The 12,281-nt window shown below is 35.9% G+C and overlaps 1 long non-coding RNA gene across 20 annotated transcripts in view; it reads left to right on the plus strand.

Moving 5' to 3' along the window:
• Positions 1–247: 247 nt before the first annotated feature.
• Positions 248–12,281, plus strand: part of LOC135294968 (uncharacterized) — a 51,166-nt gene continuing 39,132 nt past the window's right edge. For 11 of the 20 annotated variants that reach the window (XR_010356984.1, XR_010357000.1, XR_010356983.1 and 8 more), the window contains exons 1-3: positions 262–309; positions 3,077–3,373; positions 3,472–3,516. This is a non-coding gene — a long non-coding RNA (uncharacterized LOC135294968). Of the gene's footprint in view, positions 310–3,076; positions 3,374–3,471; positions 3,517–12,281 lie in introns of all 20 variants that reach the window. The other 9 variants (XR_010356988.1, XR_010356998.1, XR_010356989.1 and 6 more) reach the window with 8 other exon arrangements.

Here is a 12,281-nt window from a genome sequence, read left to right on the forward strand (position 1 = left end):
GAGAGGTTGTCATAACTACCTTTAATTGACACTATATTTTTTTTCAAAACCTGAAATTTATTTTTAGCTGCACCACATGACACATAGGAAGAATAAATCGAGAGCTAGAATATAGTAAGGAGGTCTTCCTATCTTAACCAGCCTCCTGAGATGAATCACTGATGAGAAAATGCTGATTAAGTCACTGATGATGTGTGCAGGTGTTTCCTTTTTGTTTGGGAAGCCTTAAGAGAGACCCATGGGAGGGAAGGGGTTGAGTTGGAGAGTGCTTGTGGAAGGAGTGCTGTGGCTGAGAACATGTGCAGGCATGTATGTGGATGATGTAGGCTGTTTATGAGCCTTTTAAAAAGCTTATGTTATTTTTGTATCTAAGTGTTTGCTGAATCTGTAAACTTTGTGGAGGGAATAATTTGCTGGTTTGTGCAAGAAGGGTTGTTCCGGTTGAGATAAAGTTAACTTAGCTAAGCTAGTTCAATCTAATTTATGTTAAGAGTTTGAGTAAACAAGCACATGGATTTCATTTTTGAAGGTATTTCTGAGACATGAAAATATTGTGTAAACAGTGGGAGGCAAGGATAAAAACTAGAAACAAAAAGGACAAGGAAAAAACCAAGATGTTCAGCTGGGTTTTGGATATGTTTTAAGGGATGAAAATGAGCAATACCATATCTGGAAGGGTTTCCAGGAACTAGGCTTGTTAGATGGTGAAATAGGCATTTAAAAAATCTAAATACCTGAAAAAGGTTCCTTAATTTGACATATTTGTGGTTATTCTGCAAAAATCATTTCATAAATGTTTGATAGGGAGCAATCCATGTTTGTACAGAGTTTTTTGTATGGTAACTACTTGAAAATTATATCTTATCTGATTCTAATGATTTTTTTCCTTTGCTCTTGATATTTTTTTCTTCTAAAATGCAATCTCTTACAAAAATTAATGTTTTTAAATTTAATTTTTACGTTTTTATTTCTATTGTAAGTGATGGTTTGGAGAAGGGCCTCCTGATTTATTTTGTAATGTTCCCTCAATTTTCATCTCTGATTTTACCTTGGAGAAAATAATGGTTTTTAAGGAAATACTCAATTCAGTTTGCAATAAGACAATGGGGAAATATAAAAGCCAATAACTAATTTTTTGTTTTGTAAGACATTGTGATTTGGAGTTTTTCTGAAGTGCTGTGTGACAGGGGAACGAAACTTTTCTCTCGGAAGGTCTCATTGAAACACTTTTAAAGCAAATTGGTATGGTCTGGTCATCACCCGAACCATTCCTATGCCATGACCTTAAATTTCATCCCAAAAAATCTTACATTGCACCACTGAAAGGCATTTTTAGTTTTCTTTTTTATTTTTTTCTTTTGTGGTTTTGGTTTTTTCCCTCTCACTGGAATATATTTGCTGTGCTGTGGTTACAGGGTCACGTGCTGTTTCTTGAAAGTCTGGAATTATATTTTTGGCTATGTTTTCTACAAATCAGCTTTTTATTAAAGCCGTCTTAAGAATACTGATTTTTTTTTTTTTTTTTTTTTTTGTTCCCCTCAGTGAAGGTCATCAAAAAAGCATCAGGAATCACCAAACAGTCTCTAAATCTATGTCAGCTGATTGGATTAGATGAGGTTATGTTCTCCTCTCCACATCTGTTTCTCTAGTGGTTTGACATTGTCTCAAGCATGTATGAGTGTTTGGACTGTGCTTGGTGCTGAATGGTTGCTGAAGCGCTCGGTATTGTTATTGGGTGCTGCATTAGATAATAATGAATTAGATAATAATGAATGCTTCTGGAGAGACAACCCAGACTCCATTTGATCTACGTGGAGAAGTCCACGTTTATATGGAGGCTGTGTGTTCTCCAAGTTTTGTCTAATTTTAGGGAGAGGTTTAAAGAAAGATTTCTTGTGTTTTCACTAGATTTTGAAGGGTAGTAACATGGAGCCAAGTTGTTTATTTCAGTGATATACAAGCAGAAAAAAATCCCCTAAATTCTGCATGCAAATATGATTGAAGATGACTTTAAAAAATATGTAGGTGCATGTTTACACTATGGTGTTTATTCTCCTGCTGCTATTTTCTCCTCTTTCTCTAATTAAGTACTGCTTGTTAAGCCCCCCTTTTTCCAGATATATTAAAAGATTGGCTCATTGAGTCCTGCGAATATATTTTCCCAGTTTTCCTAAATTTGAAGCTATTGTTAACAGTTAATTTTTGGTAGAAGAATGGTGATTGAATTTTTCTTCATGATTAGGGTTGTTTGGCTAATTTTGAGGTTGGGCAGACCATGAACAAGTGATATTTTAAAGGAAAAAATGCCTTTTTCCACAAGATACCACTATTTAGTCCCTTATTCTGATGTCTTCTTCCTTCTTTTCATAGTACTCTCTAGAAAATGAATGCAAATTTCCTTGCTTTCTTTTCACTCAGTTTGAACCTCATGTTTTTGTTTCTGGTGGGAATGGAAGACAAAAAGCATGAGAATGAGACACAACTCAATCTGAGTAGAAAAAAAAAATCAATTATCCATTTTCCATTGTCTTTCATTTACTGTCATTTTCAGTCTTTTTTATATTTAAAAATAATCATGTGGAGTAGTACAGAGATCCAGAGGCAAAGAGATACACCATCTAGAAGGCTTCTGGAAAACTCTGTTATGTAAACTTGTCTGAAAGTGAGAACCAAGCAGATTTTGTAGCTGTGGAAGTATCTCCCATTCTCTGTTTTTGTAAAATGCATGTTACCCATGCAGACCTTTCACTAGTGATGATGTGTCCATCTGTTCATGAGTCAGACAAATACCCAGCTCTTCCTTCAGTGAGCTTTACAAGAGAACTCCTTAAGCCCTTACACAGCCAAAAAAAACCCCGATTAAAAAGCAAACAAACAAAAAAACAAACAAACAAAAAAAAAACCACAACAAAAAAACCCCTGCTTTTCCTACTGGCAATTTGTACTGATGATGAGACTTGACAGCTTGGGAAGGTGAAGGAGTTCTTGGGAAATTAAGAGCTGAAACTCCAGCTTGCATGTGAGGTGATTTTCAATGTGGTTTTAAAAGTGACTAAAAGTAGCTCTTGATTTTTAGGAAAGGAATGGAGGCATCCCAAATAGTGCATGATAGCTGGTGGTTAATAAAAAAAAAAAGAAGAAGAAACATGTGGAGTCCAAAATCAGTCTGGAGACAGAGATCTCTGGTGGGCAGGGAGACTCTTGGACTGCCTGCTCACCGAGGTCACACTTCAGCAGAGAGAGAGAGAGAGAGAGATCACAGGCTGAGGAGATGAATGATGACTGCTGAGAGACAAACATGATCTCTCTGGGCTTCAGCAGGAAAACTGAACAGTGAGGAGCACTGACAAGCTGAATCCCAGACTCTGAGGAGGTAAGGAATGATGATGTCCAGACCAAGAAAGGAAATGTAGTATGATGTGAAACCCATGGTAATTGAGACACAAATAAGTTTCCTTTCTAAACCCAGAGATGCAACAAATGATGAAAACACTAATCCTAATGATGGCTTCTGCAGTGAGTATTTTATATTTGAGGGGGAAAAATAACAATTTTCTGTGTTTTGAGACAAATCTCCAAGTTAGTAAATGGGGAATAATCACAGCACTGCAGTGCATTATGTATAAGTTATATTCAGGATCTGTGTTGTGTGTAGGAGAACCATGACTGAAGACTTTAAATAGCAGAGCCTCCTCAGAAAAAAAAAAAAAGTTAATAGAAATATTTTGATCAATCAAGTTTCTATTGATTTTGTAAGTAATGTAAATATAGTTCCTACACACTTGCTGAATTTGAAGCTTCTGCCTGTATAAATATGTAAAAGTTATTTTTGCAATCTTCTCAGTGAGTAGTCTTGGAAAAGATATTATTTCACTTTCCTCCTTCACCTGCACAAATCCAGTGAAGTTAGGTCAACTAAAATAAAGCACATATGTATAATTAATACTACCCTTGATATTATAGCACTTATGCCTGAAGTTCAACCTGAATACAAGAATTTTGGCAGCTAAACTAAAATAATTGAAATGAAAAAAAAAATTAGACATAATGATTGGCATATCCTCTATTGTAAAAGAAGACTAGTAAAATTCTTACATTTTAATTTAGCAAAACTTCTTTTTCAAAACTTTTCTAATTTGAATTTTACTGGGGCTTTCAGCAGCGAGGTAAATGTGTTTTAATGAAGACCATATCTGCCTATTTTAAAAGCTTCAGATAGACAGATTAGGTAGAGTCAACGTTTCTGGGGGTGATGAAATGATTGATGAATAAAGCAGCTGGGAAATCCTTGAAGTAACTGTTAAACAAAAGTCTACAATAGAACCTGAAATCTCCATTTGAATAGGAATTTTGGCAGAAGAGGAAAAAGCTTTATGGAAAGTCAGGTTTTCACTGTTTTACAATGAATTTTACAGGAACAGCTGTTCTGTTTTGATGTATAACTGGAAAGTGCTGTTATCAATGCTGATACTCCCATTGCTTGCTGAAACAACACTAAAAATATTTTGTTGGTTCTCAGGTTCTTGGAATGTACATTTTCTTTCTACTAATTGAAACCTAAAACTTCATTTCATTCTTTGAAATGAAATTTTAATGGCTCTAGGGGAAAAAAATGGCTTCAGTTTTGAGTGGGGAGGTTAACATCTTGCCCCACGTGTCAGCAATAGCATCTGGAAAGAGAAAATAGCATCTTGACTCTGCTTGAGCAGGGAGGTTGGCCCAGACAACCCATTGTGGTCCCTTTCAATCTGACCCATTCTGTGATTTGTTTTCCATGCTGAAAGTTCTGCAACAGGGCTGCTGTCAAATCAGCTGAATCCTACCTGGGGTACAACATCCTTAATCACACCATTTCATGGGAGCTCCTTGGAGGCCTCCATAGGTATTTTTTGATGTGGATGGTATGTATTATTATTTATTTAGCATTGCACAATAGCTGGATGTGGATGAAAGTATCCCTTGGAGAGGCAGACATTTTGAAAAGCTAGATTTACATGTAAGATACAGAAGCATATTTGGTACAAGGGCTCCCCATCTAATCTTGCCTAGAACAGATTAATCTTTGTCATTCTCAGGCTTCAGTTGTTGAGTTTACAGACACCAGAAATAAACTTGCAAAGACTGAAAATTATTAAAGCTTTAATTTGTACTTTGGTATACTTGAAATATACACAGTGACGCCTTTTTTTGGTTGCTTTGTTTTTTTAAATAAAATTTTCCATCAGTTGATTCAATTTAAGCAGAATTTCCACCTTGAACCTAGTAGGATTTGCTCACTTTAGCAATTAAACATTTTTCAGTAAACAACTATAAAAAGAAACTTAACAATGTATCTGGGAGTTATCTGAGATCTGCAGGCTTCTAGACTCAAGCTTGTAGTGTTAAATGTTTTGCTTAAATCCATTAAAATGCTTAATCACACAGTTTATTTCTGAACACTAAGTAGTTTCAATTAATATACATTAATGGAGTATTGCATTTCTTAATAACTTGCATGGCTCAGGAGTGCATGGCACATATCAGCCTCTAATCACCTACAAATTTCTAGAACCTGAAAGAATAACTGAAACAAAGCAACATAATGAGCTAGGCTTTGTTTTATTCAGTTCATTGTTATGACCAAACTTCTATTGGATTTTCATGTAGATTGCCTCAGTCTGCATTTGCATTACAAATTTTTATTCTTGTTGGTGTTAAATAGATATATAATCCTCACATGACTGTAACAATGAGCTTACAGGCTCACTTATTTTATTTTATAATTCAGTATTGTAGTGGAACAAAAAGCAAATATTTTGCTATAATGGTTATGCTAATTGACTTTTAATGTTGTTTTATTTTCCAGCTACTCACCAGCAGTCTCCCAAGTTTAATAAAGCTCAAACATTTAATTTTATTGCCTTGGAGTATTGATTATCTGTTTAACACAAAGAACAATGTGATCTGTTGTCTTTGCCTTGCTGATTATCTGAATTATCTTGAAGAAATAAGAGATGTGCATGAGGAGAATCTCACGCAGTAAAAAAAGTCACTTGTATGTGTTACTCATGGCTATTGTACCAAAACCAAAAGCCTTTAATCTCAGACTCACAAGGGAAAGAAATTTTATTGTTTCACAACTGAACTCAATATTCCCTCAGGCATTGCACCACCATCTACGTTTCTTTCTTGATTTTTATTGCCAACATAAGCTTATTTAAAAGAATGAATAGCATACTGTTGAGTTTGAGACAAATATTTAAATTATACTTAAACACCCTACTAGATTTATTAGAGAAGGTATTTTTTTCAATCTTAGAGGTTAAATTGTTGAGAAAAACAACATGTGTTTCAAAGAAATAACAAAGAAAAATAAGAACAATTGAAGACTGCGTCCATTCTACTAGTATGAAATATTTTTCACTTATCATGATGTGCCTATGAAAACTTGGAGAGAGGGGAGACCAAAATAAGCAATTAATAAGATAGAATGAGTAACTCTTGAGATATCATAATCAAAGAAAACCATGTTTTGCAACACTTTGGAGTGCAGCATTTCATGGCAACTGTCAACATTTGTGTGGGTATATTTTCACTATTTGTTAATCACATGCTTGGAAAGAACTAGTCATTTCTGTCAAATGTATGGAGTTTGTCTTTATTTCACAGTGAATTCTTTTGAAAACTGCCACAATGTTGACTGTGCTGCATCGGTTTTCTGTTTGTGAAGTAGAACAAATTCCAGGTGTTGTGGCAGCAGATGTTTGGGTCTCAGTGTGTTCATAGGAGCTGACATCCTAGTGAATCACCAAGTGTGATCTTGTGCTTGGTCAGCTGGAACAAACCACAAGTGGTTCTTGCTGCTTTTATTTTAAGTGTATCACATGTTGAGCCTCCAAATTTTTTTGAGAAGTGTGTAACAGGCTTAACAAGGACTCCTCATCTGTTTAACACTGTTACTGGGTACATCCATTGAATTCATTGGAGAGAGGAGAACAAATCACCTAGGATATTTCTTTTGAGAAAGTAAATGAAGGTAGATGTGTACAGAAGGTGTTGGTTGTTATTGGGATCTCTAGGTTAAGAAAATCTGTGTTTGCTTTTATATGACCTGCAATATCAATATATGCTGTTTAGCCAGAACAATGTTGAAGAATGACTGAAATGCAGTTTTAGCAGTTGTAGAGCTTCTAGAGTTAAGAAAAGGGAAGTGTTATCAATTCCCTTTTAAAAATCCCTTCCTCTCAGTTAAATTTTACATTTGCAATCCTACTGTCAGGAGAATGGAATACAGAACTATGGAATTGTTTGTGTTGGAAGGGACATTTAAAGGCCATTTAGTCTAACTGCCCCTGTGATGAGCAGGGACTTCAATTGGATCAGGTTGCTCAGAAGCCCATCCCCCCTAACCTTGAGTGTGTCCAAGGATGGGGAATCTGCAGCCTGCTCCTGGCCTCATCAGATATAATATGTTAACCTATATATGAAAAAAAGAATGTGGTTCAGATTTGGACTGCTCTCCCCTTGGCTACCCCTACTTTTTTCTTATCACAAAAAAGAAATTTTTCAGCAGAGAGCATTAGTTAAGACTGTGGTGTTTTCTAAGTCTGAAATGGGCTCTGTACTTTAATTTTGTGATAACTTTATGACCAATTCTAATAAAGGCTACTAGTTCCTGGAAAATATAGGTTTAAAATTCGATGTTGGCACTCTCCTTATAAAAAATTGGGCCTTTGGTTTGTCTCTTAGATTTGTGGAGAAATTATAAAAATACCTAGAACTCCATCTCTTAGTGTTCAAATTCAGGGATAGTGGACCAATTTTCTTCCTCAGCCAAGTTTATTTTTTGACCAGGAGACCATCTCAGTCAGGAGAGCCTTTGAATTGTGTTACTTCCATAATCTCCCTTCAGAAATCATTCTTTGCAGCTCTTTTGTGAGCCAGAGATTTGAATGTTCATGACCTATTAGGTAATTATTATAAAGACCATTTGATTGTTTAAGAAATTTATTAGAGGGAATTTTTCCATAACCTTTTGACCTACATGCAAATATTTTCAATGTTTCGTACTCCATTCTACTTAAAATTTAGATCTAAAAATGATCAATAAATCACTATCTTGGAGGCTATGTAATTTTTTTTTTAAAGGTGACATTTAAACATGGAAAACATGCCATTTTGTGAGGATTTTGCTTGGTTGTTTTTTTGGGTTTTTTTAGGTTTTTGTTTTTGTGGGGGTTTTTTTGTTTGTTTTTGTTTTCCCTAGAGAAAAATCTTTTATCAACTCTTGCAAAGTTTTTTTATGTTGCATAGAAGTTGAATTGAGAAAAAATTGGTAGCATTAGTTTTTGATATTCAGACATATATCTCTGCAATTTTGTGAAATCTACCATTCTTGGTGAAAGATGTTAAAAATATTTCAGGAAACATTGTTCTATATGTTTGTTACCTGTGGGCTTAGTAGGAGCCAAAATGTCCCGAAGTTAATAGTTTTCTCCTTTGGACAACAGACAAATCAGTAAGACACTGATTGCAACTATTGATTTGAATTGTTTTCACTGGGTTATTGTATTGTAATAGTCTTCATATATAAATGTTCCAAATACACAAAAGAAAATTGGATTTTGGTCATTTGCAATTGCTTTTTTGCAAGAAAAATGTTAGAAACTTGAGTAAAAATAAGTTGATATAAAATATATTTAATATTAAGAGTTCAAGACATTTTTTGTAGCGTAATATTGATTATTATTTTCTTGTACTTTGGATCTAATAGTTATTGTATATTTTCACACTAATTTAACATTTATTGTAAGGCAAAATAAATACAAATGTATTTGGGCTGAAAAGAAGAAAGAATATTTCAGTGTAAGAGTATTTAGGCTGCTTTAGAAGTTAGGACTTATAAATTTTAATGGAGTATTTACTGGGCCACCAAAAGCATCTTTGTTTTCTCGGTGTCAGCTGCAGTAACATCTTTAGATTTTTCTAACTAATAGGTATAAATTATTTTAACGTGGCCCATAAGACTGAAACAAAATAAACTATAGCACTGTGTGACAAAGCTGTCCATAAAACACCTGCAAAACCAGAATATTTGATCTTAAGAATTTGCATTTTTTCACCCTGTGAGATTTGGCTAATGGCTACTATCTCCTGGAGGAGACTGTGCTTTTAAGAAAGCTTTCTACCTGCCTGTTACATGGGCTTAGTTGTTGATGTGAATCTGTGTTGCTCCTGCAGTCCCTCCATCCTTCCACCCCTGTGGCAACTCTTCTTTCACATTTCTGTGGCACTGTAAAGTGTTTGGGAGGAAGATGCAAAATACAGAGCAGCAAACATCATTGTCATGGCAGGGGTGTGAATGTCCAGCACCCTCCCAGACAAGTGTGCTGTGGCTGGTGTCAGGTTTCTCTGTCCCTTTTTAATCAGATGCTGCCAGAAGTTGAGAGGTGAAGGTGAGGGTAGGAAGAAGAAAGGTGTGAAGTCCAGATCTTTTCTCCTTGTCGCTCCAAGGCAGAGAAATGCAAAAAGGTCATGGATAAGGTGAAAAAAACTGCGTGATGGTTTAGAAGTCAAAGAAGGTTCCTTCATTTTCTGTAAACACAGTCAGACACTACAACAGATTTCCCTGAGCACTTGGTGGATGTCCCATTGTTTGATGTGCTCATGGTCAGGACAGGTTTGTTGGGGCTCTGAGCAACCTGGTCTAGTGAGAGTTGTCCCTGCCCATGGCAAGGGGTTGGAATTAGATGATCTGAAGGCTTCTTCCAACTCAAGCCATTCCACGATACTAAATGAGCAGCACAGTTAAGAGCGTGCTCTGACGCGAGCATTGGGTGCATTCTTGTCCCTCACTCTGAGCTCAAGGCAAGCTTGGCACCACAAGCCCTGGGGACATGGAGGCTGGTAATGCTTGAGGGACCTTCAGGGAGTGTAGGGTATGGGTGTGGTGAGCCCAGGCTTTGAGAAAGCTTTCATGACCTCTTCTTGCTTTGGACACGTCAGCCATTTGGGGCATTTCTGGAAATCTGAGCTGCCTTCTGGATGTGGCCTGACTGCTTTAAGAAGCTCAGGAATAAAAATCACCCCCTATGTTGAGTTGGAAAGGATAAGCTATTTCTTAAGTGTAAAGAAGGTGAAAATATGGTAATTTATACTTGTTCAATTCATTTTATGCAGTCTCTTGTGATTCCTGTGTGTGCAGTGTTAATTAGAAAATTTTTGCTATCTTTTACCAGAAGTTTCAGAAAAACTTATAGAAATGGTGTTGTTTTACTCCACTGGGAATCTGAATGAAAGAGTGATTCAATGACTTTTTTGAGTTCATCAAAGGCAGAGACAGAAATAAACTTGTGTTTATGAGACCTCGACATTTATTTACTAGATCACAGCACTATCAGATATATCTTAAAATTCAGAGATATGATTCCCATTACAATGTTAATTCAAATATTTCTATAAACTCTCCCATTTACAGGTACACTAGGAAAAGGATATTAGTTAGGATGGTCTGGTATTCTCTGAGGTATAGCCTACAAGTGCTGCAGTCCTTCTTTTGTTTCATCATATTTTTACTAGCTGTGGAAAATAATTTTTAGGGGAATGTTTAATATAGTGAGCTTTATTTATCTGGTTGGTGAAATTACTTTAAAAATTAATTTTGTAATGGTATTAAATTGTAAATCATATCTTTAAACAGGTCAGGCTTGTCTTGCTGTGTTTTTGTGGATTCACAGTTTAAATTCAGGGCTTATTCTCCCTCTCTCTTGCACACACACTTTTTCTCTCTGTTCTTTGTTGGATTCCAAAATCTGGAAAAAACAAACATGATTGCTTTGCAGATTAAAACAGAAAATTGGTTATCTCATGAAATAAACAGAGAACCAAGCTTGGCATTTTTATTCTTGGAAGGATGAGATTTGAATTGATATTGATCAGAAAAAAAAATAACTATAAGCTCCAACTTATTTGCTGAGGCTTTGTAAACAATTTAGGTCTGTAACAGACTCTTAACAGAAAAATCTGTTTGCTGAAAGCCATTGGGCTTTGTTAAATTTGTACTGCTCTGAACTTTTTAAATTATTATTGGTAAATTTAGGATTTTGATTCCTATTCAATTAAACCAAACAACCCCCCAAAAAAGGAGCATTTGTGGGTAGAGACAATGAGAACAGTTCAATAAAAATACTCATGATAATAATAGTAATAAAAAGGAGGGAAGGAGAGAGATAAAGTGTAATAAAGACAAGTGGTGCACAATACAGCTGCTCACCACCCAGTGACAGATGCCCAGCCTGTCCTTGGGCAGTGATTGGCCCCTCACAGCCAGTTTTCCCCAGTTTGTGTGCTGGACATGATGTTCCCTGGTATGGAATATCCCTTTGGCCAGTTCAGCTCAGCTGTCCTGGTCATGCTCCTTCCCAAATCTTTGTGTCCCTCCACACAGGCAGAGCCTGAGACACAGAATAGTTCTTGACTTTGGGCAAACACTGCTCAGCACCAACCAAACCATTGGTGTGTGATCAACATGATTTTCACACTGAATCCACGGCTCAGCTCTCTGCCAGCTACCAGAGAAAAAATTAACTCTACCCAGTAGAAAAACACAGCATGCCTTAAAGTTAAAATTGGAACTATCTATTTCTGAAGTTAGGATTATGGGATTATATTGTTAGGTAGGTTGTCTTTTTTTTTTTAAAGGCTAAAACTTGGAAAAATTTGTGATGCTCATGATCTTCCTGGAAGGTGACTGTTTCTCCACATTCTGTGGGATAACGGGGTTTATTTCTGTTCTGGAACCTTTTGCCCTGAAGAACAGCAGGTGATCAGTATGCTCTGAAGCAGCTGCTGGCACTTTTGGAAGGTGTTAATGCCCTTTGCTGCTGAGCTATCAGATGTTAGTGACACTTTCAAAGAGTAGTTCTTTAAATATTTTTATCCTGAAGGGTTATTGTGATATTGACCCCGTTGCATGTAAAAAAAAAAATCAACAAAAAACCTAAAAATAACTCACTCTTACAAGGGATCTGAAAGATCTGATATTTGCTTAATATCCTTGTTGACTAAAAAGACTCCCCACATTGCTCAGGTTTTGATGGCTAGAATGCTTCTACTAGGGTAGCTATAGAAGGTTTGTCTTGGGCACCTATGGCTTTCTCTTTCCATTTTAATCAGTACAGGTTTTTTTACCTAAAAATTGAATGCCTTTCATTATTTTAGAACATTAATAATAATTTAGTTTTAGTCTGTATGAAAAGCAATCTAAACATTTCATTGTTTTGGTTGCAGTGTCTATTTTTATG

The sequence above is a fragment of the Passer domesticus genome, chromosome 2, assembly GCF_036417665.1.
Source record: "Passer domesticus isolate bPasDom1 chromosome 2, bPasDom1.hap1, whole genome shotgun sequence".
NCBI classification, from domain to species: domain Eukaryota; kingdom Metazoa; phylum Chordata; class Aves; order Passeriformes; family Passeridae; genus Passer; species Passer domesticus.